The sequence below is a fragment of the Conger conger genome, chromosome 4, assembly GCF_963514075.1.
Source record: "Conger conger chromosome 4, fConCon1.1, whole genome shotgun sequence".
In the NCBI taxonomy this organism is placed as follows: Eukaryota; Metazoa; Chordata; class Actinopteri; order Anguilliformes; family Congridae; genus Conger; species Conger conger.
The window spans coordinates 74,112,487-74,130,949 of NC_083763.1; the positions used below are offsets into that span (position 1 = coordinate 74,112,487).

The 18,463-nt window shown below is 44.9% G+C and overlaps 1 protein-coding gene across 3 annotated transcripts in view; it reads left to right on the forward strand.

Annotated features, from left to right (window-relative positions):
- Positions 1-18,463, forward strand: part of LOC133126134 (cadherin-18-like) — a 275,444-nt gene that overhangs the window by 135,415 nt on the left and 121,566 nt on the right. For 2 of the 3 annotated variants that reach the window (XM_061237982.1, XM_061237984.1), the window contains exon 1: positions 11,621-11,754. The exons of the other annotated variant lie outside the window; for it this stretch is intronic. The gene's annotated coding sequence lies outside the window, so the exon portion shown is untranslated. Of the gene's footprint in view, positions 1-11,620; positions 11,755-18,463 lie in introns of those variants that run through there. 3 annotated transcript variants of the gene reach the window in all.

Here is an 18,463-nt window from a genome sequence, read left to right on the forward strand (position 1 = left end):
ACGTTAGTACAGCCAGCTATTTCAGATGGCATCAAGGAAAGGTCAGTGCCTTATGAATAGCCTGTTCTGAGACCTGGGCTAACCTCTCTACCACAGAGTAAGACCCAATGCCAGCCAGTCAATAGCACTTTGACCCTCAGACCTCCCAGCGTGTCCAAAATCAATGTCAGCCAGTAGCACAGGAGTCATGTGAGATTGTGAACTCACTGCATCTTTTCACCGTTTTTAACCAAAACGCAGTAATAATCCTTTTTTATATTCAAGTATATTTAAATGCAGTAACATGCATTTATAGTAACTAATGTAGTTGTTAACGACATACCGAGAAGTCAGTCTGTAAAGCATTGTATATGTATTTGTACACCATTAATTCATGCTAACAACTGCATTAGGTAATGCAAATTCATATTGGAATGAAAAAAAACTGTTAATGTATTTGTTAATGGTTAACTAAATATCCCATGGTGTGCTACTGTATACATTATCTATACCACTAATACATTCGTTAGCAGTTAACAAATACAATAATGAATGAAAGGTTAATAGCATGCCTCAGTAATGCATTTGTGCATCATTAATTCATATAATTATTATTGTTATTGCAATTATTACTATTCTAATTCTCATAATTACTCTTATTATTATTATTATTATTATTACTGTTGTTATTGTTATTGTTGTTGTTTTTTGTGCGCAAGCCTGTCCCAGCACTTCAGCATTGAGGCTGCCAGGTCTCCATAGCCACATAATGGCTCACAAAGGCCTGTTTTTCTCAAAAAAATGAATCCCATTTCAAACTTTTGGAGAAGCTGGCATTGTGAAGGTTGCGCGTCTCGCGAGCCAGCCTGGGCGGAGCAGAGGGTAGCTGGCAGGCGGGCTGCGTCATCTGGAGAGCTTTGGCAGAGGCGGGGGGGGGGGGGGGGGAGACAGTTCCCGTTTTTTTTTCCGGAGAGTTCTTTGCTTCCGACAGCAGCGTGCACGTGCACTGCTGCCAGGCACAGGGCGGATCCGTAGCGTCAGGCTCGTGTCAGGTCTGATGGAGGGCGTCTCCCACTGTACATTCGATCAGTCGATCCCTCTCGGACTGAAGTGAACCCTGCTCGCATTGTACCAGCACTGAGAGCTCTGCCGCACATACTAAGACTACAAACTGGGAGCCGAATTTACGGAATTAGTGAAATGAAAAACCGGATAGCGGCAGGTCTAGTATCCTGCCCTAATTGTACGGTTTATCCAGTTTGTCCATGCCTTTTTTTTGCCGATTTTGATTGCTAGGAGGGGGTGGACCTGGCTGGTGGAGTAAATACGTCTCCCTGAACATTGATTTGGCACGGCGTGCTGATTGGAGCTTATTAAAATCTGAATGACAGCGTGAGCCCCCATTACTCCCTGGTGTAAGGATGAGGATCCCTCCAGGTAAAAAAGCCATAATTGCTCGGCGATAATTATTGTTATTCCAGGCCCGCAGAGACTACAATCGAGGTTATTATCGAACGGGGAGAATGAGTAATGTGCGCTCCCATTGGGCGGGGATGCAGGGGAGTGGGAGGGGACTCGGCGACCTTTGACCTGGAGAATGTGATGCGTGGTGAATCCTCAGAAAGCAGTGTGCGCTATGGAAGCCCTCACGGTCGCCGTGGGAACGTAAACAAAATCCATTTCAGTGATGAATCACGAATCTAAAGATAACCTTTAAGACGCCCGCCCTTTCAGAGACATAGGGATATATATATATATATATATATATGTACTGTGCAAAAGTCTTAAGCACCTGAATAACATTCTGTACAGATAAGATTCTTTCAAAAATAATTCCATGAAAGGTCCTAAATAAACGTACTATACATTTTACATTATATTTTCATCATTTGGCAGAATAGTTAAAAACTGAATCAAATCTATATTTTTTGTGACGACCCTTCTGCATTAAAACTGCATCACTTCTCTGAGATGTCCTGCAGCTCTGTAAGACAATCAGCAGGGAGGTTGTTCCAAGCATGATGAAGAACTTGTTCTTCTGCAGACTTTGGTTGGCTTCTGATCTCAGACAGCCTTGATCAGGTTTTTATGAAAAAAGTAGTCAATTGCTTACAGTAATATGTTAGTTTTTAAAATTTATTTCCAAAATTCCTCTGTAAAATTAAATCTTTTGGAAAACGAATATTTGAAAATCTCAAATGGGTTATTTTATACTAACACACACACAAAAAACAAAACATATATATGATAAGGTCTAGGGTGCCTAAGACTTCTGCACAGTACTGTATATATACATAATATGTCGGAGGTTTAGGATAACATATTCAGAATGGTTTTATGGTTTTACATCAAAGTGCATTGGCAACACCGGCAAAAAATATAATTGTTCAGCTTTAGCATTGAATGAAGGAATGGATAAATATAAATAAATGAATAAATAAATAAATCAGAGCACTGACTGCTTGTGAAGAAAACCTTTGTGTTCTCATCAGTAACCCAAAGGTAAAAGAATACATAAATAATAAAATAAAACCTACATGCACATATATCACATTCATAATATACCTTAATTTGCATATTATTCGATTTATTTAAGAAGCCAATTAAATAGTGAATCGCATTGCTGTTCATGTCAACTTAATTGCAATTCATTAATATAATTAGTGAAAACATGCAAATTGCCTCGCACATGGAAAGCAGTTTTAATCATGCACTTTATAACCTCTTCAATTCTTCTCAGATGACGTTTAGCACTTGATGTGCTCAAAATCTGGTAGCATGCCTAGTTTATGTCTGTGCAGCCTGATATTCGAAAAGTGTAACTCAGAGTTAATTCAACTCAAACTGTGCTTCTATGAGTCAGCTATTGACTAAATGCACAGTCTTAAAAGTGCTCTATTTGAGCTGATGTTTCACAGAACATTATTATTATTATTATTATTATTAGTTTAATATTGAGGCCTGCTTGTATCATTCATTCATTCATTATCCTAACCCGCTTATCCTGAACAGGGTCGCAGGGGGGCTGGAGCCTATCCCAGCATACATTGGACGAAAGGCAGGAATACACCCTGGACAGGTCGCCAGTCCATCGCAGGGCACACACACCATTCACTCACACACTCACACACTCATACCTATGGGCAATTTAGACTCTCCAGTCAGCCTAACCCGCATGTCTTTGGACTGTGGGAGGAAACCGGAGTACCCGGAGGAAACCCACGCAGACACGGGGAGAACATGCAAACTCCGCACAGAGAGGCCCCGGCTGACAGGGATTAAAATCCAGGACCTCCTTGCTGTGAGGCGGCAGTGCTACCCACTGAACCTTCTGCTTGTATCAGTGTACAGTAATTTTGCATTAGTCCCCTTGCAGAAAGCAATACACAGTAGTTTATTGAATTCTCTCCGAGAACAATAATTTGTATCAAAGCCTACCGAAATCCTGATCTTGTGAAAGGTGGCAGACAGATAGCAACTTTTCCCCTAGAGGACATTTAACTCTGATAACATATACAATGCTCTTATATTGTACATTTCACTTCCACATAGCAACTTGAACACTGATTGTGGGCATTTTAGTATAATTGAGAGTAGGATATTCTATCTGCAGTCAAAAAACACAGTAGGCTTTGAGAGGGGGTGAACAAATAGAGTTTAATCCCTCTTGGAGTTTGCTGTGTGATTTTTTTATTTCACTTTCAGAGATAAATAAAAGCAAATGTGTTACAAAAAAACTCCCAACTACCTATTAATTCCATTGTTAACTATCCAATTACATAGTCGGTGTCTTTATGGGAGGAATAGTATTTTATTAGTGTTACGAGATAAAATCCCCAGGTTCTCACAGCTTATTTAACACTGAAGTATTCACTATGTTTCAGCTGTCGATATTTGCAATATCACTGACACGAAGGAAATTCCTTTCCAAAGTTATCTTTTTCATCATTCACTCATTTGTATGGCCACAGAATGCTCAATATACCGACTGACTTCTTCCTGATCTGACCATATATTTGGTCAAAAATCTTTCACTCTGTTTTTAAATTTGTCCATTATGGGGATTAGTTATTAAAACACACTTCCTTTTACTCTGCGCCGAACCCGCCTTGCACGTTGAGAATATTTAATATTTAATTTCACAGTTGTGATTCATATTTCTTCCTTTTATCATTCATAACCAGAGTACTGCACTTTGCACATATCCATATCGCCGATGCCCATATTCTTCAAATTGACTGTAAAATTTTAAAAATGCAGAGCTTGAGCAGGTAAATTGCCAAAATGCATCAAAAGTACAATTCGCATTTGACTCGTATCAGAGGGTGCCTGGCAAGGTGATAATTGCTGGAGCAAATCCATGATGCCTCTTGAGCATGAACCGGCTATGTGTGCAATTTTCACTCAGTATGACTGCAGCGAGTCTAAGTCCAAAAACACACCGTTTCTCAGCCGTCCCAGTCAGTGAAACCACCTAATTATATCCGGGAGATGAGACCACAAGGCACGACAGACACACTGTGAGTACTTTTCTCTTCTCTCATTTTCATCTCTCTTGCCATTGACTCAATAGAAGAAGCATACAAAGAAAAATTAAACCCGGATTACAGAGATGGAGGATTTCACGACCTCCCTAGGGTTGGGATGGTCTATATTTGGCACCTGTATGGTAACGTCTTTGCTTTTGCTCTTTCGCAAAGCTACTTTTCATTAATAGTCACAGAAAGTATTTAATAAGTGTCGATTCTAATTTTATACCCCTATGACTAATGCACCAGTTTCAGCTCATGTTTACATTGCGGTTTCCACATTTTAATGTGATTTGTGCGCTCTGCAATGCACAGAAAATGTATTCATGCCGAGTTACGAACTTGTATCCAAAAGGACAGAGGCAAACCCTGTTTAGCCCTGTCCCATAAAACGCTAGGTCATTCTAAAGCCGTAGCCTCTTGAGGGTGAGAGAGAAAGACGGGGAAAAAAAATCAGTAAATGGAGAAATGCAGAATGAGTCCGAGGTGGGATTTTAACTCCGGCCTCTCACTCGTCCAAAGATTTGGTAGATTAGCGCAAAGTCGCCCCCTAGCCAAGGGCAACAGCAGTATTTTGAATCTGAGGGTTATGTCGTCGGGGGGCGTTAGCGGTAACCTGACACGAGCCTTCGTTTTCACCGCACATCACCGTGCTACACGCCCTCTGGCCCCGCTAGCTCCAGTCAGGGCCTGGCGGTGTTAGCGTATGCGTGCGGGGCCGGGTGCAGACCTAAGCAAAGTGTGGAGAAGCAGACACCGTCTTTAATGTGAGTACGCAGAGAACAGAGGAGACAGCAAGTGAAGGATTAATCAAATACAAAGTGCTGCTTCTGCTGAATACCACTGGCCGGGATTCAATCAAGATTTGTGCTGATCCTTGACTTAACAAGCCAATGTTGTGTTCGTGAAGATTAACACACACACACACACACACACACACACACTGACACGTACACACACGTTCAGAGACACACACACACACGGACACGGACACGGACACCCACGCAGAGACACACAGTTAAATACTACACTCTCAGAAATCATGGTCTGGAAAGTGCCTAAAAAGGTACAAATGCTTATCCCTGGGGAGACACCCTACAGATACTTAAACTTGTTTTGTGCCCAAAAGAGAACATGTGCTTTCAGGGTACTTTCATCTGGGAAATGTGATCCTTGAACAACAAGAATGTCCCTCTATGATCACTTTATTTCTGAGACATGGCATAGGCAGTAAGAACAGTCGTCTGGTAGTCGGAGGGTTTGCCGGTTTGATCCCCCGCCTGGGCTGTGTCGAAGTGTCCCTGAGCAAGACACCTAACCCCCAAATGCTCCTGACGAGCTGGTCGGGGCCTTGCATGGCAGCCAATCGCCGTCGGTGTGTGAGTGTGTGTATGAATGGGTGAATGAGAAGCATCAATTGTACAGCGCTTTGGATAAAGGCGCTATATAAATGTCAACCATTTACTATTTAGATAGTATCGAGCTCCATGTCAAGCCTGCTCTTGAAAAGTGCCTGCCTCCACTACATGACCTGGCAAGCTGTTCCACACGCTGACCCCTCTCTGTGTGAAAAAGCACTTCCGAATTTGTTCTAATTTCCCTTCCACATGACAACAAATTGGAAGTGGGAGTTCATGAATTACAGGGGCTGGTCATGAACAAGCCTTAATTCAATTCTGCCGTGTGCCCAATAATCAATCGATCGACAAAGTGCTGGGTGCTTGAACAACCCCGTTCCTGCAGTCTAGATCTGTGGCATACCTGATTCTACTGATTAAAAGCTCTTGCTGTTGAATGAGGTGTGCTTTGTTAGGGTTGGAGTGAAAACTAACAGGATGGTAGATCTCCAGGAACAGGGTTGGGCAGCCCTGTATTAGCTCTTGAATGAGATGTGCTTTGTTAGGGTTGGAGTGGAAACCTACAGGATGGTAGAACTCCCAGAACAGAGTTGGGCAGCCAGGCCTAAGAAGGTTTGAAGATGGGAAGAGGTCACCTAGCTAGTCAAAGCCCATGTTTTCTCTACCACCCCTGTGTATAGAGTTGACACGTTCAGTCTTATTCGAAAAGGGCTGGTGTGGGAGCAGGTACATTACTGGGACCCAGAAAGTTGGTGGTTCAAGTTTCTTTGGATGAAACTTTCATCCAGAGCAATTTACAGTTGATTAGACTAAGCAGAGAGCCAACTGTTGTGTGGATCTTATTGTACACCGGGGCTTGAACCACCAACATTCCACATCGCAGGCATGTACCTTAGCCACTACAATCTACATGCTATACAGGCAACTGTGGAAATAAATAAAGTAGAAGCTGGTTGTAGAACACTGAGCAACATTGGCAAAATAAGTCAATTAGAAAAAAAAAAAAATCTATTTATTTATTATGTTTCAAGCTATTTAAAAATGAGCAATTGTGCTGTCTGGGAAGGAAGCAGTGACAACAGTCTTCTCTTCCACAACAGGACTGCTGAAGTGCCATCTGGATGGAAGATCCGGATATTAAACAGGCTGTTTTTACCTAAATTAATATCTCAACCACATTATTGAAGAGGTAATTAAAGCTAGTTTGTGAGACAGGGGGGACAGTGCTTTCACTGTGGGGCGCAACGGCAGTGGTCTGTTATGTGTTCACCATATTCACAAATGCAGTAGGTATTCAAATGTGTCTTTTCATGCCTGAAATGCACTACAGAAAATATTTTGTGAACTCAAGATATGGGAGCCAGTACCATGGAGCTGGAAGACTGAGTTAGCTGGATAACTGCACTGACTAAAACCCAGACTCCGCCCAAATCTGCAGTTACCCAATTTACACAGTAATCCTGCTTTGTGTGTGCTGCTGGCCTCCAGGCAAGACGATGCCAATATATGACTAATTAGGTTCACTTAAATTGCCTTTTAGGGACTATTTCTGGTTATTGTCATTACGAAAGCAAACTTTAGCTGGCTAGCTAGTTTGCTTTCATAAGGTGACATTATCGTTAACGTTAGCCAGCTAGTTTGCTTTCATGAAGATGTTATAGTTGTGCTTTTATTTTAACTTGGCTAGCTAGCTCGCAAAACATATCATTGAATAAGGCAGCATCCTTACCTTAGCTATCGATAGTTGATATACTAAGTTAGCTAGTTTCCCTAGACGACTGCATGTCATGGAGGTAGCTATGGTAACAAACAACAATGTGTGGAAAGTGGGAGCGCAGTCTGCCAATCATAGCTAATTGACAGTTCTCATTACAGTTTTGGTGAACTTTTATATTGGGAAATTTAGGCTTCGAAAAATAAGTCTTCAAGTACATTTATATAAAATAAATTGTGCAGATTTGTTTTGTTGTTGCCTAAAGACAACTGGCAAGTGTCAGATTCAACCACCATGTTACTCTTTTAACACTGAACACACTGTATTACTGTGCAACACTATAAATAAATCAACAAGTCTGCCAACATTTTTGATGGAGGAGTTAATGGCATCAATTCAGTCGGCATGTCTTTAACTTTGACTCACAAATAAAGGCTTGTTTTTCCATCACAAGCACAGTGTGTCAAGTTGATTTTTGGAAAACAACTGAATGGAGAAAAAAAACATGAATTACATTTGGAGTCAAACTTTTGGACAAATATAGACGGAATCCAGACCACTAATAATCACAGGTCTAGGAATCTGTGAAGAGAAGTTTTATTTCAATTTATCGATCTATATTTAGCATTGGTAGCACATAAAAAAAACAAAGTGTTAACTCTTAGCCAACAGGCTTTAGACACAGCATGAGCTGGGTGAATCATTCTCCACCGTTTTAGCCTTTTTCAGTAAATTCTGGAAATCTCACTCCAACTTTTCTGAGAACTTGGCAACTCTTGCGAAAGTTAACTTATTTTTTTATTCATTTTTTTTTAGAAGTACCCTTTTATTGCAAGCTCTCGGTTCAAGAGAAGAAACTACGTGACAGCATCTGACAGTCTTAGCTGACAGCAGCTGCCATTTTGTAAGTTCCCACAATCAGCACTGATTGTTCAGTAGAAGATCCATCCATTTTGTCATCTGTGGCAACGGGGGACGAGCGAGTGACTCTGTCCTTTCTCACCAGCAGTCCTGAACACCCTGAAGGGGGTTAACGTGTCACAAGAGCTGTCGCTCCTTCTCTTAAACATGCACAGGAAATGCTTACCGAGGCTAAATCTACTCTCTCTTTTCCATTCTCCTCCTCTCTTCCACAGTTCATTAGCCATTTTAGAAGATAACACTCAGGTAAACTGCATATTAACGAGGAGCTGAGTTCAAAGCGGGGCTACGGGTTCATCTCTGCAGCGAGTCTTCCGCGCGGATTTCATAACCGGCAAAGTGAACCCGAAGCAGCACGATATTCCAGTTAAAAGCCTCTTTTGTAAGCGCCAGTGTTGTGTGGGACTTTTTTTCAGAAGCTGGAGAATATTATCCAAACGGCAGCTGTGGAGGTTCGGTACAAAGAATCCCATCTGGAAAGTAGAATTTATAAAAGTGCGTTCCCTTGGTTTGAGTACAGAAAAAAGCAGGCTTGTTCCAAGAATGGGCTGATGACAAAATGTGATCTTTAATGGAGAAGCAACATCGAAAACTTGACTTTCATCCAACGGGAAAAAAACGTAAACCAGTTGGGAATGCAAATATTTTTTCTCTCTATATACCTCTCACCCAAAGGATCAAATTCACAGTTTAACTTAATCTAGGACATTGGACATGGCTGACCCCTACTCGATCTCTCTCTCTCTCTCTCTCTCTCTCTCTCTCTCTCTCTCACACACACACACACACACACACACACACACACACACACATACACACATGCATGCACATACACATATGCATACAGATTGCACTTGGATTAAATCAGATTCATCCAAGTGCTAAATATATTCCCTGAAACATGCACACAGACACACGAACACACAGAGCATGTCTGTGTACATCGGCATTCTGTGTCTGTGTGGAATACCAGGAACCGGCAACTGCTACATCCTATTGCTCCCCACTCCTGCTTGTAGTTGGATATTTATTTTTGTTTTAAATAATTCTGAAGTCAGTCATCCGGATGGCCGTTGCGTTACCTCAGAACGGTTGTCATAGTCAGCCTGCAACCTAGTGGTCAAGATACATGGGACTGGGACCTGGAAGGTTGGTGGTTCGAGGCAGTGCCGCAGTAAGATCAGCACAGCTGTTGGGCCCTTGAGCAAGGTATTTTTCTCCAGGGGGGGATTGTCCCCCTGCTTAGTCTAGTCAACTGCAAGGCACTTGGGATTAAAGTGTCAGCGGAATTACATTACGTTACATTATTGGCATTTGGCAGACGCTCTTATCCAGAGCGACGTACAACAAAGTGCATACCCATAACCAGGGATAAGTGCACTGAAAGACCCTAGAGGGAAGTACAATTTCAACTGCTACCCGTACAACAACGATAAGGACCAGGGCCTATTTATTTTTATTATTTTTTTTTTTTTAAATATGTTTAATATGTTATTAGCATCACAGTAAGTCTCTGTAGGCTGCACTAGGGCCTGAGAGGGCCCAGGTCAAACAGAAACGTGTGAAGCGTTGCTCTTTTGCCCTACCCAACCCTTCTTCTCATCTCCTGTTTCCCAGTGGGCGAAACCCAGAACACAGACGTCCGGAGGGATGGAGACCTGTGTTGAGGGATGTTTCCACATTAACCGTCGAGGTTAACAATGAACAGCTCTTTCCTGGACAAAGCATGGCCTTGTCCTAGTCGGCTAGATAACTTTCACTTTCTAGCCTAATGTAGATGGGTTTCCATCTGGATGCCTAGATGGCATTTCACCAAGTTTGGTTGTATCACTGTCCAGAGAGCCTGCAATTGTGACACATTTCTGGGTCCCTTTATTTGTACAGTACACCAAATATCCATACAAGCATTTCATTCTTGTAATTAGACTTAATTATGGTCTTATCTTCTCAAGTAGAACATATTACCTTGTTTTAAGTTACCGTAACTTAAACCTAATTTAAAGTTACATCTTGAGATTAGTCAAACTCTCCTTCTTGGCGATAATTGTGTCTTGTTAAAAAAAAAAAAGTCTTAAAATATTAGATTAAAATACTTGAGACTTTACTGACTTGACGTATTTATGTAAACTTTCATTGTCGTTGTTGGTTTTGTTTTTGCGCTTAGGAAAGAAAAAAACTTTTTTTTGGCAAATGATACACCTCTGAAGGCTGTAAGTCTGTATGCGGGGAGGAAGGGATGGGCTAATGATTGACACGCCTGCGCAGACTCACGGGTAAATACGCGCGGTAGAGAGCAGCATCGCCCTCCGCACCCGTGCCCTGCCCGCTGTGTGGGTGTGTGGATGGCACGGGGACGCTGCTGAAGGTGAGGGGCGGTGGATGAACCTCCCCTCGTCAGGAAGAGTCAGGGGACGGGTGGGGCAGCGCGAACCCCCCCCCCCCCGCTCCAGGTCTCACACCCTGTCTCACACCAGTTCTTTCATCTCTTTTAAATGGACGGGTGTAACACCTCCTTTTCAGTCTCTTCCTCTCCGTCCCTCCCTCGCTCTCCGAGATGCCATTCCATGGGAGGAATTCCCATCTCCCTCTCCCGCTCTCTTTTTCATTCACTCTCTCCCACTCTCTCTTTCATTCTCTCTCTGTAATTCCTGCTCCCTTGTTCTCCCATTATTTACTTCTCTCTCTCTTCCTCCCTCTTACTCTCTCTCTCTTTATTTCCTTCTCTCTCTCTCTCCCTCTCCCTCTGTCTCTCTTTATTTATCTCTCCCTCCCTCTCCTCCTCTCCTCCTCTTCATTATTAATCAGGTTTCCTTTCGGAGCCTCGGCTGTGAGCGAGGGGTCCTCGTCTCCAGCAGCTCTTACCCAGCAGCACCTGCCAGGGGGAGAGATAAAGGGAGGGAGGGAGGGAGGGAGGAGGGAGGAGAGGGGGAGTGGAACAGGGGAGACGCACAGCCAGCGAGAGCGGCCAATCGCAGCTCATCTCCTAAGCTGCTGCAGCCGAGTGGTGGAACAGTGGCTCGCTCACTGAGTGCGGAGAGAGAGAGAGAGAGAGAGAGGGAGGGAGAGGGAGAGAGAGAGAGAGAGGGAGAGGGAGGGAGAGGGAGCGAGAGAGAGGGAGAGGGAGAGAGAGAGGGAGAGGCAGGGAGAGAGAGAGGGAGAGAGGGAGAGAGGCAGCGATGAAACGCACCGACAGAACGGCGCTCTCCTCTCGCGCGGCAAGCGACTCTTTACCTGTCAGGGCGAACTGGGCAAGGTAAGGGTCGCGCGGACAAACTCTGATCTCCTCTTCTCACACGCGTGTGTGTGTGTGTGTGTGTGTCTGTGTGTGTGCGTGCGCGTGTTGGCGTCAGTGTATGTTTGTGTGTGGATGTTAATATGTGATGGTATGTTTGTATGTTAATGCATTTGTGTGTGAGAGTGTGTGTGTGTGTGTGTGTGAGTGTGTGTATGTGTGTCAGTGTGTGACTTATAACATGTGAGCAGTCGTTTGGGCATGTCCCTGTGTGTCTATGTGTTCGTGTCTGAGTTAGTACATGGGAGTTGTATTTCTGTGTGTGCGTGTATGTGTGCTTGCTCGTGTGTGTGTGTGTGTGTGCTTGCTCGTGTGTGTGTCTGCTCGCTCATGTGTCGTGCGTGTGTGTGTATGTGTGCACGCGCGTGTTTGTGTGTGTGTGTTACCGTGTCTTGGAGCGTGCTCCAGTGCTCCTGTTACAGACTTAATGACAGCGCTCTCTCGGTGGGTCCTGTCTGTGTGCGCGTGTGTGTGTGTGTGTGTGTGTGTGTGTGTGCGTCTGTGTGCGTGTGTGTGTGTGTGTGTGTGTGTGTGTCTGTGTGTGTGTGTGTGTGTGTGTGTGTGTGTGTATGTGTGTGTGTGTGTGTGTGCGTGTGTGTGTGTGTGTGTGTGTGTGTGTGTGTGTGTATGTCTGTGTGTGTGTGTGTGCGTGTGTGCGTGTGTGTGTGTGTGTGTTACTGGGTCCCAGAGCGTGCTCCAGTGTTACAGACTTAATGACAGCGCTCTCTCGCTGTGTCCTGTCTGCGCGTCGGACCGACGGTGTGCCGGCCTCGGTGGAAGTGTCTGGGAGTTCTGGGGGGGCGCTCGTGTGCTGCAGCCCGATTCGGGGGACTGTGGGGGCAGAGGGGACCCCCTCTCTATCGCCCCCGTACCCCTGCTGGACTGCCCAGAGCCTCATTGCCCCGGGCATGCGGGGTGAGGAGGTAGGGGGGGTTCGGCTGTGAACTCCCTGCAGTGGTGTTGATGGAGAGCCCAATTTGTCTGGGTCTGTCTGTGCTGCTGGAGGGACAGTGGGGGGGGAGGTGGAGGGGCTTCCGTAGCTGAAACCGTGTGGTGAAGGGCCAGTGTGTCTCTCTCTCTCTTCCTCCCTCTCTCCCTCTCTCTCTCTTCCTCCCTCTCTCTCTTCCTCTCTATCTCTCTTCCTCCCTCTCTCCCCCCCTCTCTTCCTCTCTCTCTCTCCATCCCTCTCTCTCCCTCTCACCCTCCCTGTCTCATCCCTCTCTCTCTCACCATCCCTCTATCTCTCCCTCCCTCTCTCCCTCTCTCCTGCCCTCTCTCTCATCCCTCTCTCCCCCTCTCTCTCTTTCTCCATCCCTCTCTCCCACCCTATCTCTCTCTCTCTCTCCCCTCTCACATCCCTCTCTCTCCAGCCCTCTCTCCACCCCTCTCTCTCTCTGACTCTATCTCCCTCCCTCTCACATCCCTCTCTCTCCAGCCCTCTCTCCACCTCTCTCTCTCTCCCTCCCTCTCCCTCCCTCTCTCTCCACCCCTCTCTCTCTCTGACTCTCTCTCCCCTCTCTCTCTCTCCAGCCCTCTCTCTCCAGCCCTCTCTCTCCCTCCCTCTCTCTCTCTCTCCCTCCCTCTCTCTCCCTCTCTCTCCCTCTCTCTCCCTCTCTCTCCCTCTCTCCGTGGCTGTGTTGATATCGTCGTACGTCTCAGCCCAAACAAGGTGCGCTGACCCCCTGCTGAGCGGGCGGCAGCGGCAGCGGTGGCTCGGGCCGCGATGTTTCCCGCCGCGCGACCGGTCCTGTGTGACACGTTACAGCCGCGTTTTCCTCTTTCTATAGGGGGAGTGGGGGGGCGCGGGGTCTGCAGGGAGGACCCGGACGCTGGGCTAAACACACAGACGCACACTGAGTAACGCGTGCTTAGCGCTGAGAGTGAGAGAGTGGCTCTGGGCTGTTCTCTCGGGCAGCTGGATATTACTTTTTGTTGTTGTTTCTTGGCTTTGAAAGGACCCTTTGAGTGTCAGGCTGTCATTGATTGTCTTCGCTGCTGTCTTTATTGACATTTCAGTCTGTGTTCCATACTCTCTGAAATGCCTGGTTAGTTTGGGGGGGGGGGGGGGGGCACAGGGGAGAGAGGGGGGGGTCTCCGGCAGTTCCCTAATTCTCTTATGCAATCAGCCCGTCAAGGTGCGAGACGCAGCCCAACCCCCAAAGGGCCATGCCGGGATTATGCTAATCACACCAAACCCAGTCATTACCTCCATCTTCTCCTGGGACGAGGGAGGAGGGAGGGGGGGTGGGGAGGGAGGGAGAGAGTGGGAGAGAGAGAGTGAGAGAGGATGGGGGGGGGCAGAGAGTGGGTGGGTGGGGAAGGGATTAGGCTACTACCTACTGTTGTACCCCTGGAGGTAACCACATGAATAAGTAAAACCTTTAGACCGCAGATGGATGTAAGAAAAAAAAAGAAAGAGCAACAGAGAGAAAGAGAGAGAGAGAGAGAGAGAGAGAGAGAGAGGAAGACAGCAAGCAGAGGATTTCAGGGAGAAGGATTATGAGGGGATGAGGCACCTTCCCTTCTGAGGCAGGACAGATGGATTCTTCTTCTTCTTCTTCTTCTTCAAACACTCAACTCAAACAGTATAAAATAACAATTAGAATGTTACCTCACTTCTACAGTATCGCACATTTGTGTACATTAGCAGCGTTCATTTGGATAAACAGTATGGAGCATATCATATCTGTGGCCTTGAAGCCGTAATATCCATGGAATATGCTTCATTGGGTCTGCGTTACAGATTTATATTACTGCCTGCATATGATTCAATAGGCTTAATACTGCAATCAATATTGAACCAGCAAGATTAATGTTCAGTTTACATGTGTTGCTACAAAAACATTGTTTGAAAAAAGCTAAACATAATTTAACATAAACTAAAATTAATAATACAGTATTACCGTAATGTGTAAATCAAGTATAGTGCTGCTGAAATGTTTTTTTTTTTCAAAATCCTTTATTTGGATGTTGTTAAAATAGGGAAAATATCAATACTGAGTCTATTGCAATATTGCACTGGCATGTGTCAACCTTATGGATGTATGTCTCAGTCCCCATGGCAACATGGGCCAGTCACATGACACGGGAGACATCTCAACACCTCCTTGACAAAGCGTGCCGATTTGGGGGTAGATACTGCACCAGTGGGACTCCGCTGACACCAGTAGCCTGGCTGGGAGAGATTCTCTGCGATGCGTTCCCCCCTGGGCACACAGCTGTAATCTACAGTGCGTCTCGGTTTCCATCGAAGCAGCCGGGGCCATGCGAGCCTCTCTCTGCTCAGAGACCTTATCTCCCGCACTCGTATTGATTCATCAGTGTTTATCAGTTATAGAAACCCTGTAGCAGCCCGTTTCCCCGCGTTAATGCGCTCCATTCATCAAAACGTCACGCCGCAGAGAGGCACAAGCTTCACTTGTGGGTATTTGTTCTTCGTTTAGCGAGGAAAAGAAAACGAATAAATAATTAAAATCCTGTCTGTTTGTAATCCAGATATCTGCACTCAAACTTTTTTTATTGAGGAAACTAGAAACAAAATCATTTTATAGAGCTATAAACTTGGAAGAGAAATGTAAACCTAATTTGATCACAGGCAACATGGCACTCCAGTGAGTAGCAAGGAACATTTATTTCTGTTTGTTTGTGTTTTTGTTTATGATATTCTGTTAATTTATTTATATGGGACATTTGTGTTCAATTTGTTTTCTGCCATAACAACAGATATATTATCATCCAGTTATGTAATTTACTGAGGATGATGTCAAGTGGAGACCAAGTCTCTCTCTTAACCCTTTACGGTGTGAGATAACAAATTTATGATTAGACTGTTCGGAACTGTCTCTAATGTTTATGTAACACTACTGACGTGTGTTCAAAAGTGGCAAATTATAGCCCTTTCCCACTGTAGAGGTGAACCAGGTTGGCTCTTAATAGACCTTTCCTACTGTAGAGCTGAACCAGGCTGGCTCATTATAGCCCTTTCCCACTGTAGAGCTGAACCAGGCTGGCTCATTATAGCCCTTTCCCACTGTAGAGCTGAACCAGGCTGGCTCATTATAGCCCTTTCCCACTGTAGAGCTGAACCAGGCTGGCTCATTATAGCCCTTTCCCACTGTAGAGCTGAACCAGGCTGGCTCATTTTAGCCCTTTCCCACTGTAGAAACCAGGCTGGCTCATTATAGCCCTTTCCCACTGTAGAGCTGAACCAGGCTGGCTCATTATACTCCTTTCCCACTGTAGAGCTGAACCAGGCTGGCTCATTATAGCCCTTTCCCCCTGTAGAGCTGAACCAGGCTGGCTCATTATAGCCCTTTCCCCCTGTAGAACTGAACCTAAACTCATTAAATGAAACTGTCCATACAGTAATCTATCGGTCAAACAGTTATTTAAATTTTTTTTAACAGGAGCATGAACATGAATTGTTCATCTGAACAGTAACTGTCATTAGATCCTATCATTTAGCGTTTGGTAGAACTGCCCTGTCACCTGTTAGCCGCGGTCTCTCCCTCTCAATATGGATCATTAACCCATCACAACCAAACTACCGTCATTTTCTCAAATTGCACACCTGGGAGCTGGTCTGAACTGCACAATCGGCTAAACCACGTTGAGCTGGGTGCTGGTCTGAACTGGTCAACCAGCTACCAGCTGTTTCAAAACATAGTTTAAGTTGTCTTTTTCAGCAGGGTTGCTTTCAGATTGATTGTAACATCAGCATGAGGATGTTCAGTGAAAGAAATTTGAATCATACATTTCTGACCTCACACGTTAATGCGGGGGTGTTCCGATCTTATCCGTAAAGGGCTGGTGTGGGAGCAGGTTTCTGTTTTAGCCCGGCACTAAGACACTCGATTCTGCTTATCAAGGCCTTGATTGAAGACCATGATTACTTAAATGGTTGAATCAGGTGTCACTGTGCTCTACTGAAACAACAGCCTCCACCTACACTGGCCCCTGTCAGATAAGATTGGACACCGCTGCCTCACAGCGTTAAAGCGCTACAAGCTCCCTCGACAACCTACTAATGCACTCAGCATTTTCACCGCGGGTCTGAACACCGAGTAGAGCTGTCGACCGTGACACTGATGACCGTTCCTGTTTTCCGGCTCGTTGCCGAAAGCTCTCGTACTCACTTGTGCGAGTGGCGTCGGATAGGAGCGTCAGCTAAATGCTTAAATGCAAATTAAATGCAAATGTGATGTTAAAGGTGCAATAGGTAAGATTTTTATGTTAAAAACATTGTTACACGACCACTGTAAGTCCCTTCCTATCATTGAAAGAGGCTCACTGGCATGTTGACTCACCCTCTGCCAGTGTTTATAGTCCTTAAATTCGGGTGTCAAATATATATATTTGACAGCCCGACACTCTGTACCAAAATGTTGTAGAGCTGTACAATAATTCAAGCTCATTGGGTTAAAATTGGTTCTAACTGACACATTGTACCTATTGTACCTTTAAGGGGCGGTGTGATGTAGGCGGCGTGTGCGATGTCATTGGCATCAGTATGAGCCCCTCAGTCCCCTGCTGTGCAGACCGACCAACGGGCGTGACTGAGGTCCCACGGGGGCCAGCGTCTAGAATTATGGTCTATTTTCACCAAAAAATAAATCACCTCATAGGTCTGTCTGTACACTCCCAACAAAAAAAAGATTCCAAAGAAAGGGAACCCTGTGATTACATAGAAGAACCCTACTTGTAACGCTTTGTAGTTTGTCCAGCAAAATGTTTTTTCTGTATGTACGACCGTCAACGGTCCATTATACTGTGACCCGCATGAAGTGTCGATACCGCAGCTTAAACCGGCTTACAATGCCCACTGTTTCAGAAGTTGGTGTCCTTGTGTGCTCAGGCGATACACCGTTGAAAGCAGTGAGGTGGCATCGGAAATATCACAAGATAGCGACTTGGCAATGTGCTATCGCAGTCAATTAGCTACATAGAATGCTAGAACGCAGACACTTGCAAAGTCAGCCAATTCATCGCTCACTAACTGCCAACCGACAGGGAATGTTCTGTGTGCGAACAAGATAGACATGAAATTACAAATCCATTGTAAATGTGTATTCCTTTATTTATTTATTCATTAATTTATGTTTGAGGAAGAGCAATGATTTTACTTCCTGCTAGATCTCTAGATTATTTTCTTCTTTTTTTCAGAAATATGTCTTTGCTATCAGATGTAGCACTTTTAGTGCCCTGTGAAATCAATAAAAAACACTAACGTGCTGCACTGCGAACCGTCATTGCAGACCAATCTTGATTGAGTCCAGGCCACTGAGACTGTTTTAAGCCACAGGCTGAAAGGTACTGTATTAGTTCTCCCACTCCAGTGTTTAGTGTTCGTGTATCGCATGATGCTCGGTTGAGAGCCTGAACTACTACTTTAACCCCGGAACCCTGTGATTAGAGTGTTCGTAACCCAACATTCTAATACCGACGCAACAGTCGCTAATGGAGTTCTAGAACACTGATTTAGTAGTTCAAGGGGGGAGAAATACTCTTCAAAAGCTCTAAAAGTGCCAGACTTTCTGTTGCAAATGCCTTGCATGGAGAGCTTTGATCTGCGGTACAGTCAGTTCACTCAGGACGTGCAATGACTCATTTTGAATAAGATGCTGTTGCAAGTGCTGGGACAAGCTCCTAATCTCCGTTGACGTGCTTCGGC